This window comes from Coregonus lavaretus, assembly GCF_964263955.1.
Source record: "Coregonus lavaretus genome assembly, chromosome: 12".
Classification (NCBI taxonomy): domain Eukaryota; kingdom Metazoa; phylum Chordata; class Actinopteri; order Salmoniformes; family Salmonidae; genus Coregonus; species Coregonus lavaretus.
This window is the reverse complement of record NC_139999.1, coordinates 20,312,088-20,324,235: the sequence shown is the minus strand read 5'-3', so window position 1 is coordinate 20,324,235 and position 12,148 is coordinate 20,312,088. Positions and strand designations below refer to the sequence as shown.

At 41.8% G+C, this 12,148-nt stretch overlaps 1 pseudogene across 1 annotated transcript; it reads right to left on the bottom strand.

Annotated features, from left to right (window-relative positions):
* Positions 1-7,920: 7,920 nt before the first annotated feature.
* On the bottom strand, positions 7,921-11,704 carry LOC311138358 (mRNA export factor-like; annotated as a pseudogene). Its single transcript has 8 exons — positions 11,634-11,704; positions 10,474-10,558; positions 9,217-9,276; positions 8,928-9,014; positions 8,739-8,825; positions 8,519-8,587; positions 8,122-8,316; positions 7,921-7,998 (listed from the first exon to the last, which is right to left on the bottom strand). The product of its transcript is annotated as an mRNA export factor-like (transcript).
* Positions 11,705-12,148: the final 444 nt, after the last annotated feature.

Sequence of the window (12,148 nt, the reverse complement as noted above, 5' to 3'; positions counted from 1 at the left end):
ACATTCAATTTAAAACAAGGGTGACATTTTCTATAATTATGCGGCGCATGTGATAATGATTTTAAATGCTCAACAATAGGCTTGCTAAAACACACGTATTACATACACACAAGTATAACAGTTCATCGTGTCATTCTAGATACTTCTCATATTGTTATAAATGCCAAATTTTCACAGCAATTTTCTAAATCCCCAGAGACTTAGCCTACTACAATGGGGTCAGAAGATAACACCGGTTGGCAAACAGGTAATTCCAATATAGGCTACGAATTACATGGATTTCAAGGTTTGTATACAACAATAATAAAAGGCTTTAAGCCACATTTTACACCTCAGTAGGTTCAAGTTTGGCCCAAACATAGACCTCTGTTTCACAAGTTTGGATAGCACGGTACAGCACAGCAAAAACCAGTAGAGTATAGTACAGTACAGTACAATACAGTAGAGTACAGTAGACAGAGATGGGCAAAAATTACAAAATACAATTACAAAATACTACAAAGATCAATGTATCAGAATAAATGACAAAATACTTATATTTTGTAATGTATTTAATTAAAATATTTGTATAAAAAACAATTAAATACTAAAATACATTTGCAAGTAGCCAGCCCAAACAGCAACAACATTCTCATTAAAGGTTACCTAAACGTTTTACTTGATATGAATGTGATATGTTGTTGTTTATCTACCTTAGTTGAATGCACTGACTGTAAGATAAGAGTGTCTGCTAAATGACCAACAAAACGTATATGTGAAAATGAACATACCAAAATGAAATGCAAAGCACACTGGTTATTATTGTTGTCCTTATTTCGGGATGGAACTCATTAGAATAATCCTCAGCATGTTTTGGAATTGTTCATTTTTACATATAGGTTCAGTTCATTTAGCAGACACTCTTATTACACGAGAGTGCCATCAGACTTCTGATACCAATGTAGGGTGAAAGGTGGCTACAAAATTGTGAACCGCTATAAAAAAAAGGTATAGAAAAGTATTTTGTATTTTAAAAATACAAATTACAGCTCTTTAAAGTATCTTGTTACAAAATACATTGGACTGTAGTTCAGCCCAGTGTAAAACAATTATTATTATTATTATTATTATTATTTATTTAAAACAAAATAGTCAGAAGTAATTGAAATACATAGAGTGGGGAAAAAAAGTATTTGGTCAGCCACCAATTGTGCAAGTTCTCCCACTTAAAAAGATGAGAGAGGCCTGTAATTTTCATCATAGGTACATGTCAACTATGACAGACAAAATGAGAAAAACAATTCTCCAGAAAACCACATTGTAGGATTTTTTATGAATTTATTTGCAAATTATGGTGGAAAATAAGTATTTGGTCAATAACAAAAGTTTCTCAATACTTTGTTATATACCCTTTGTTGGCAATGACACAGGTCAAACGTTTTCTGTAAGTCTTCACAAGATTTTCACACACTGTTGCTGGTATTTTGGCCCATTCCTCCATGCAGATCTCCTCTAGAGCAGTGATGTTTTGGGGCTGTCGCTGGGCAACACAGACTTTCAACTCCCTCCAAAGATTTTCTATGGGGTTGAGATCTGGAGACTGGCTAGGCCACTCCAGGACGTTGAAATGCTTCTTACGAAGCCACTCCTTCGTTGCCCGGGCGGTGTGTTTGGGATCATTGTCATGCTGAAAGACCCAGCCACGTTTCATCTTCAATGCCCTTGCTGATGGAAGGAGGTTTTCACTCAAAATCTCACGATACATGGCCCCATTCATTCTTTCCTTTACACGGATCAGTCGTCCTGGTCCCTTTGCAGAAAAACAGCCCCAAAGCATGATGTTTCCACCCCCATGCTTCACAGTAGGTGTCAGGGCGTGTTGTAGGTGTAATGTAGGAATCAAACGCAGGACTCAGACTGAATGTTCCAAAGGCTGTATTACTGGCCAAACTAAGGCAACAGGACAACTAAGCCCGAAAGCGAAAATACACGCACGAAGGCGAACGGTAATTGCGCACAAACAGGTGCGACAAAATGTAACTGTGCACACACAGGTGCGAAAATGCTCCAGCACAGTGGAGAATAAGCTCAACCGAGCAAAACACAATACTGACGGAAATAATTACACACAACACTAGACAAACACAACGAGAAACTTATAGGACACTAATTACGCCAAAACAGAAACAGGTGTGGAAACAAACAGACAAAAGCAAACGAACATGAAACATATAGCGGTGGCAGCTAGAATTCCGGAGACGACGAACGCCGAAACCTGCCCGAACAAGGGAGAGAGGCAGCCTCGGCCGAAACCGTGACAGTAGGTATGGTGTTCTTTGGATGCAACTCAGCATTCTTTGTCCTCCAAACACGACGAGTTGAGTTTTTACCAAAAAGTTATATTTTGGTTTCATCTGACCATATGACATTCTCCCAATCCTCTTCTGGATCATCCAAATGCACTCTAGCAAACTTCAGATGGGCCTGGACATGTACTGGCTTAAGCAGGGGGACACGTCTGGCACTGCAGGATTTGAGTCCCTGGCGGCGTAGTGTGTTACTGATGGTAGGCTTTGTTACTTTGTTCCCAGCTCTCTGCAGGTCATTCACTAGGTCCCCCTGTGTGGTTCTGGGATTTTTGCTCACCGTTCTTGTGATCATTTTGACCCCACGGGGTGAGATCTTGCGTGGAGCCCCAGATCGAGGGAGATTATCAGTGGTCTTGTATGTCTTCCATTTCCTAATAATTGCTCCCACAGTTGATTTATTCAAACCAAGCTGCTTACCTATTGCAGATTCAGTCTTCCCAGCCTGGTGCAGGTCTACAATTTTGTTTCTGGTGTCCTTTGACAGCTCTTTGGTCTTGGCCATAGTGGAGTTTGGAGTGTGACTGTTTGAGGTTGTGGACAGGTGTCTTTTATACTGATAACAAGTTCAAACAGGTGCCATTAATACAGGTAACGATTGGAGGACAGAGGAGCCTCTTAAAGAAGAAGTTACAGGTCTGTGAGAGCCAGAAATCTTGCTTGTTTGTAGGTGACCAAATACTTATTTTCCACCATAATTTGCAAATAAATTCATTAAAAATCCTACAATGTGATTTTCTGGAGAGAAAAAAATCTCAATTTGTCTGTCATAGTTGAACATTACAGGCCTCTCTCATCTTTTTAAGTGGGAGAACTTGCACAATTGGTGGCTGACTAAATACTTTTTTCCCCCACTGTATTTCAAATACATGTAACATAAATACTTCCCATCTGTGACAGTAGAGCACAGTAAAGTACAGTATAATGTACTATATTGTACTGTACCCCACTGTACTGTGCTCTACTGTACTATCCAAACTTGTGAACTATAGACGTCTGATTGGTTCAGATTTGGTCCGGACCGTCCAAATTTGGTTTTGCTTGGGGGTGGAGCTTATTAGAATAATACCCAGCATGCTTTGCTAGTGTTCATTTTCACATTTACATTTTGGGCTTTTAGCAGACACTCTTATCCAGAGCTACTTAGTGCACAGTCATAGCAAGAACAACTTTTTTGTAACCTTTACTGAGTGTTCTGTTCTGAAAAATTTGAACATGATCACTGCCAGTTCTAAAGCTTTGGAAAAGCTAACATAAGTGCATGTGACAGATGGGAGCAATAATAACTATTCCATACTGCAATCTTCAGTTTGATTCATTTTCCCATTTTAATTGGAATACATATTTTTTATGTGATATAATGCTTTTTTCATTGACATGTAGACATAAGTGAATGTACACTACCGGTCAAAAGTTTTAGAACACCCACTCATTCAAGGGTTTTTCTTTATTTTTACTATTTTCTAAATTGTACAATAACAGTGAAGACATCAAAACCATGAAATAACACATATGGAATCATATAGTAACCAAAAAAGTGTTCAACAAATGAAAATATATTTTATATTTGAGATTCTTCAAATAGCCACCCTTTGCCTCGATGACAGCTTTGCACACTCTTGGCATTCTCTCAACCAGCTTCATGAGGTAGTCACCTGGAATGCATTTCAATTAACAGGTGTGCCTTGATAAAATTTGTGGAATTTCTTTCCTTCTAAATGCGTTTGAACCAATCAGTTGTGTTGTGACAAGGTAAGGGGGTATACAGAAGATAGCCCTATTTGGTAAAAGACCAAGTCCATATTATGGCAAGAACAGCTCAAATAAGCAAAGAGAAACGACAGTCCATCATTACTTTAAGACATGAAGGTCAGTCAATACGGAACATTTCAAGAACTTTTAAAGTTTCTTGAAGTGCAGTCGCAAAATCCATCAAGCGCTATGATGAAAATGGCTCTCTTGAGGATCGTCACAGGAAAGGAAGACCCAGAGTTACCTCTGCTGCAGAGGATAAGTTCATTAGAGTTACCAGCCTCAGAAATTGCAGCCCAAATAAATGCTTCACAGAGTTCAAGTAACAGACATATCTCAACATCAACTGTTCAGAGGAGACTGTGAGAATCTGGCCTTCATGGTCGAATTGCTGCAAAGAAACCACTACTAAAGAAGAAGAGACTTGCTTGGGCCAAGAAACACGAGCATTGGACATTAGACCGGTGGAAATGTGTCCTTTGTTCTGGAGTCCAAATTGGAGATTTTTGGTTCCAACTGCCGTGTCTTTGTGAGACGCAGTGTGGGTGAACGGATGGTCTCCGCATGTGTATTTCCCACCGTAAAGCATGGAGGAGGAGGTGTTATGGTGTGGGGGGACTTTGCTGGTGACACTGTCTGTGATTTATTTAGAATTCAAGGCACACTTAACCAGCATGGCTACCACAGCATTCTGCAGCGATACGCCATCCCATCTGGTTTGGGCTTAGTGGGACTATCATTTGTTTTTCAACAGGACAATGACCCAACACACCTCCAGGCTGTGTAAGGGTTATTTTACCAAGAAGGAGAGTGATGGAGTGCTGCATCAGATGACCTGGCCGCCACAATCCCCCGACCTCAACCAAATTGGGATGGTTTGGGATGAGTCGGACCGCAGTGTGAAGGATAAGCAGCCAACAAGTGCTCAGCATATGTGGGAACTCCTTCAAGACTGTTGGAAAAGCATTCCAGGTGAAGCTGGTTGAGAGAATGCCAAGAGTGTGCAAAGCTGTCATCAAGACAAAGGGTGGCTATTTGAAGAATCTCAAATATAAAATATATTTGGATTGTGTTTAACCTTTTTTTGGTTACTACATGATCCCATATGTGTTATTTCATTACAATGTAGAAAATACTAAAAATAAAAAACTTTTGACCGGTAGTGTATGTATGGTTAAAATGTGGCCATAGAAACAATGACCAAAAAAATACTTATTTTCAATGTCTGGAAATTAATTTTTTTCAACTGTCTGGAAAATATGGCTTTTCAACTTTCATTCAGACCCGAAAATGAACCTGATTTTAACATCTGGAAATATCTTTTAAACATATTTTCAAAGTCATTTTGCTCACTGGGATAGCATTATTATAGGCCCACCACTGCAGAGCGCCCTTTATTATATCAACAAGATGGTTTTGCCAAAGCAGCCCATCATAAAACAAATGCTTGGGTCACGTTTGATTACAACCATGATAACAGCATGCAAATACCTCATAACTCTGTTTACTTAAACGTTGCTGTTATATGCTTCAGGGGGAGTTCACGGACTCCTAAATGGTGTCAGAGTCAGACAAGGTTGTATAACCAGGTATAGGGAGGGGGAGTAGAGCTATCAAATCAAATAATATTTATCAAATTGTATTTATCCCATCCAAGTCCAGCGCACAGTGACAAAATAAAGGTTATTGGGGGTAAGTTATTGTTAAAAAACATCCAGGCTTCTATTTCTTGAATAACCTGCCCTCTGATTTCATCACCAACGGTTTAAGCCACTGCTGAATGTTGCCATGCTCACAGTGGTCTCCAGTATAATATAATTGTTTAATTGTCTGGAGAACATGCCAGGGCAAGTACAATTGGACTGAGTGTGGGTCACCACCATTACTCCTGAATAAGACATTACTTTTCCAGTATATTCATAGCACCTCTAATTACTACAGGAGCATAGTACAGCCTATGGACTATGAAAAGATGGCGTGGAGAGGGTACAGGTAATGAAACATTGGGTTGTAGTATTTTTGTTGTTGTATTTTATTAGGATCCCAATTAGCTGTTGCTGACACAGCAGCTACTCTTCCTGGGTTCAACCGTCCACACAAAACATACAACATAACATAATACAGAACATCAATAGACAAGAACAGCTCAAGGACTGAACTATACACAAATGTAAAATAAGAACAATAGAACCAAATAAGGTCCTACTTGACAACACACTGAGAGAAACAGAGACCCATTACTCTAGGCCTACATCCAAATATATTACATCCAAGCACACAACAGTTTGTGAGGAGCCAGTGGACAGTAACACTGTAACTTCCCACCCTCGGTGCCTTGGAGCACATCTGCTAAGTACCTAGGCCCTGGCTGGCAGTGAGGTGACATTCTAATAACCACAATAAAAGGCATTTCATTCACACCTTCTCCATGACCAGTCCATCTTTTCACACATGGCCTTTGTAGCTCCCCTCCACCCTTAATTCATATCCTACTGATAAATCCCAATCACAGGCTCCTTTACCACTCAACGCACTCTCCTGATTAATCAAACTGCACTGCTTTGATCCTCAACTGACCTCCCAACCTTTCTTTGTCTCTGTCTGGATCACAACAGGCGCAGAAAGGCAAAACACTCCACCTCGTGGCCACTTGGATTACAACACTGAGACATAAAAGAGCATCATGGTCATGTTGGTTCCAGTTTGAAGTTAATATATTCATGTTTTAATCATAGCTATACATATTTATTTACAGAGCACTGAAAAGTAAACAGTTCAACATTTTAAGAAATATGGTCTCACAGGAACCTAATTTCATAGTAATACATCCTGCATGTGTGAGAATCCAAACAATACTGATTCGCACACATTCAGTCAAACAGAATCAATGTTATTTTATGCAGAAGGTGTTCCTCAAAAATGGAAGAAAATGTGGGGCAAATTTGTTGAGTATCCAGTTTATATTTAGTCATTTCTCATTTGATATGTAGTAAACGTAAACGAGTTACACCACAAAGTGAGAGCAAATCAAATGACAACGTCATGTCTTTGGAAGGCGGTATAAAAACAAATAGCTGCACACATTAATGACATAAAACAACCCGTGAGTTCCTGCCTGACCAGATTGCAGACGCATGCCAGATCCTACAACGCCTGGATAGGATATCAGCTAACCACATCAGATGACATAGCAATCTGATGCCCGACTACAGAGTCGATGACGTGGCACACAACCATTGGGTGATGCAATGCAATGCCTGCGTATCCAGTCGGCCAGGAACTCAACCAAAAACATGACCGACAGTAACCCCTCCCCCATTACTATGACCCCATAAGACCAATAGTCACACAGCTGTCATCAATACTGGGCGAGTAGTCTCCTCTGATTGGTCCATGCACAAAATGCAAAACCACGCCAAGGCATAGGTCTCGATGTTTAGGAATGCACTGCAGGAATGCACTGAAAATCCTTATTTTTCCCACAAATTCAGAAGTTCTCAAATCTTCTCAAAGCGAGCCTTCTCCATTTCAGGAAATCACTGACCCTTCATGGCTAAGGGAGTCTATATGCACAGCATAGCTTGAACCAAAACTGACAGCCTGACTTCAAGTCAGTACACATGCAACTTCAAACTTAGCACTACACAGCAGCACTGAAAACCTCTATCACACTACTTTCAACAGAGCAAAACTAGAACCTGCATTCAAGGAACCATGGGATGCTGATGAAGGTCCCAGCTAGTGTCACAACGGCACTGAGGAAGGGGGGCAGCCCCATCAGGCGACATTGTCTCTGAGGTTACAGACAACAACTGTCCCTCTCTCACCATATCTTGTTCCAAAGCTTCAGCTCCTCAGCAGCATTCAGCAGGAAAATGTAGTTTTTTTAGTACTCATGCTCCTGGGTGTTCAGATATGACATGAGTTAGCAACTGACTGCATTAGAGTGCTAACACAAATGGGTTTAGGACAATACAATAGGCATACAGTAGATTTATGATTTTAGTGCAATCATAAATCTCACCTTTGACCAATCGTAGCTGGAGGCGTAGGCGAATATGTTGCCGTTGTTGTGGAAGCAGCAGGTGGTGATTGGCTGGTCCAGCTGCTCTGAGGTCTTTAACTTGGTGCGGGCATCTTTGTCCCAGAAGCTGAAGCGTCCGTCAGATCCCACAGTGGACAGTGTACCGTGGACAGGGTGAAAGGAGATAGCATTCACCTGAGAGAGTGAGGTAGAGGGGGAGGGACGGAGGGAGAGCAAGAGAGGGGGGGGGGGGGGGGGGGGGGGGTTAAGAGAGAGAAAGAGATATAAAATATGGTAAGGAGAGAGATAATGCTATGTTGTTTAGTTTGAAGACTAATTGACAACTACTCACATAAAGAAAAGGCACCATTACATTATTTAATAAAGACAAGGCAACATACAGCATACACAGCAGGTCTGGCATCTGCAGAGACATTATGGGACTAGGGGAGCATGTATCCAAGAACTGAGGAGGGGAGGGGGGGGGGGGACAAAGAGATGAGGGCAGGAGATCATCACATCTGACATCCTCCTTTTGTAATTAGAACCAATGACTTCGAAAGTGCATTTCATAACATTCTGAGAGATGACGATTCTCAAATGTTTAGAATGACAGTCTTCAGTGTTTTGTCCCAGCTGCCTGTCATATTACAGCTGTAGTTAGGAGCTTTTATCCAGTGGATTGTCCTGATAGGGCCATCATGCTAGGGGGTAAACATGGGTTTTCATCAAGATCATTTTATCATCATCCTTATGCTACTAGTCTGTTTGGGCAACATGGTTGAAAAGAAAGAGGAGGTCGTTACCTGTGCGATCCTCATTGCCTGGTTGCTGTTAAGGTCCCCCATCTTAGCTGTCTTGTCACAGGAAGACGTGAAGACTTTGCTTCCATCCTATATAAACAGAAAAGTATATCATCAGACCCTGGAATCCAGGTATTTGATATTCCCATTTCCAAGACACCGACATAGCATTGTTTCTCATTGCCCATCCAGCATCTTAAATGTATTGTAGTTATAAGGCAGTAGCTGTGTGAACAATAGTATGTTCATAATTCTCTGGGCTTGCAGTTCTAGTGTGTTATGCCAGGCTTACATCACTCCAGCAGGCCTTAGGGACGGTCTGCACATTGTCCTGCACCTCCCTGCGCTGCACCTTTGGTCAGGGGGCACACAGAGAACAATTCAGACCAGTCTGAGCTAGAACACGTCTCACATTCAATAGGCTTACCAGGGTTGCCTCAGCTACTCAAATGGGAATCACTGTCACTTTTGTATGGATCAGTGGAAATTCTAAACTGTGACAAAATAGACTACATCTTAGCTAAATGTAATAGTTATCATGTCTGACGGATGTGGGTGGGTGGGTGGTGGAGAGGTCATATGGAGTGTCAGAGATGGTCTGAGATAAATAAACATTAGGGGCATGTGCTAACCACATCGACAGGGCTGTAGTGGAGCAGGTCGAGAGCTTCAAGTTCCTTGGTGTCCACATCACTATCATGGTCCAAACACATCAACAGTCGTGAAGAGAGCACAAAAACGCCTCTTCCCCCTCAGGAGGTTGAAAGGATTTGGCATGTGCCCTCAGACCCTCAAAGTTCTACAGCTGCACCATTGACAGCATATTGACCGTGGCTGCATCACTGCTTGGTATGGCAACTGCTTGGCATCCAACCGTAAGGCGCTACAGAAGGTACTGAGTATTGCCAAGTACATCACTAGGGCCAAACTCCCTGCCATCCAGGACCTCTATACCATGCAATATCAGAGGATGGCCCTAAGAAGTGTCTTAGACTCCTGAACAGCTTCTACCCCAAGCCATAAGACTGTTGAACAGTTAATCAAATGGCTACACTGACTATTTGCATTGACCCCCTTTTTATTTGCATTGACTCTTTTGCACCGGCTCTATGCACACTCACTGGTCTCAACCCACACATACTACATTGACACTCCAACACACACACACACACACACATGCGCATATTGACGCCACACACACACTCACACACAGACACACATTCACTCTCTCTCACTCTTCACATACGCTGCTGCTACCCTGTTTGTTATCTATCCTGATTGCCTAGTCACTTTTAACCCTACCTACATGTACATATTACCTCAATTACCTCATACCCCTGCACATTGACTCGGTACAGGTACTACTTGTGTATATAGTCTCACTATTGTTATTTTATTGTGTTACTATTTCCTTTTAAATTCTTAGCACATTTTTCTTACTTTTTAACTCTGCATTATTGGGAAAGTGCTCTTAAGTAAGCATTTCACTGTAAAGTTAGTTTACCGTGTATTCAGCGCATGTGACGAATACAATTTGATTTGATTTAACCCTCATAGGATTGTGGCTGTCTGTCGTTGAGCTTCCAAAAACATTGCTTCCTCCAGTTCCAAAACCGGTGCCTGTCCCAAATAAACTAACTTAGAAGCCAAGTAGAGTTGTGCTAAATAGAGAATAACAAGACAGCAACATAACAGATAAACCATCTCTGAAATAGCATCCTGTTGTGCAATGCGTTGACAGGCCAAATATTGACTAAAACCTGCCCCCTTGCTGGCAACCCAGCACTAGCATAACAATAACACCAGAGATGGGGAGAATCTCAATTGGTTTGCTCGCCTCCTCTCCTCTGTCCTCCGTCCTCGCCTCTTTTTGAAAAAGGTCACAGAGGAGAGGAAGCAAAATGCACTTGTGTGAAATGACTCTCCTTCTTTCAGTTGAGAACACAACCTGTGTTTTTTTCTAGAAGGAAGGTTGGGGAGGAAATATGCTTGTATGGAAGGAATCTGGAGAGGGTGTGAGGGTTTAGTTTCCTGGGGGTCTGGTTTGACACTCGAATGACATGGGCGGAGCATATTAACAGAGTAGTTATCAAATGAAAATAAAATATTGAATGTGATGAGTTGCTTGTCTGGAAGTGTAGCATATGGCTCAGCAGCTCAGACATCTTTAAAAAAGCTAGATGTTATCCAGGCCCAAGCCCTAAGAATATGTTGTGGAGCACTCAGGACCTCCCAAGTGGCAGCGATGCAGGTAGAGTTGGGAGAGATGCCGTTAATGTTCAGAAGACAACAGCTAGCCATTGGGTAAATCTACAAGGACATAAGGTTACACATCCTACAAAAAAGGTGCTCCTAGAGCGCTGGGAACAGGAACACAATCTGAAAACAAGCTTTGGGTGGATAGGCAATGGTATGGCGAGAGAGATGGGGTTATTTGGGAGGGAGTTTAGTCCCTTTGTGGTTATTCCTGCTATCCCACCTTGGTTTCTCCCTCAGCCAGTGATAGATCTAGGGTTGCTTGAGAGGGTAAGAGATGTTGAGGAAGGAGTAGATTTGGTTGTAAGTGAACATTTAAGAACACAATACTATGCTTTCTTGAATATATTCACAGATGGATCTAAGGATCCTAGAAGACAGGCACAGTTTTTAGTGTTCCTGAGTTTAAGGTGACAGTGAAAAAAAAGGGCAATGGATCATTTATCTGTTTACACAATGGAGTTGTTGGCTATACTATTGGCTGCAGAGTGGGTGGAGGAGGTGTGGCCAGACAGGGAAGTCATCTGCTCTGACTCCTGTGCAGCACTGACGAGCTTGAATTAATTTATGTCTCAGAGCAGACAGGATGTATTGTATGAGGTTTTGCAGTGTTTGTATAGGGTGAGACAGATGGGGCTATTTGTGATGTTCCTCTGGGTAACAGCTCATGTGGCAGAAGACGTGAATGAGGAGGTGGATGTTATCGCCAAGCAGGTTCCTAAACATCCTAATGTTGAGATGGAATTTTCAATCAGTAAAGCAGAAGCCAAGGGGTTAACAAAAACAGTGGTTAAAAACAAATGGCAAGAGTGTGGAACAGGGAGAGAAAGGGAAGACTCCTGTATAAGATCCAGGAAAAGGCCGGGGCAGGGAGGTCCTCAGGTTGAGAGAGAAGGGAGGAAAGTGTAATCACAAGGATGAGACCGGGACACACAAGGCTCAATAGTACATTGAAATTGGTGGGGAAG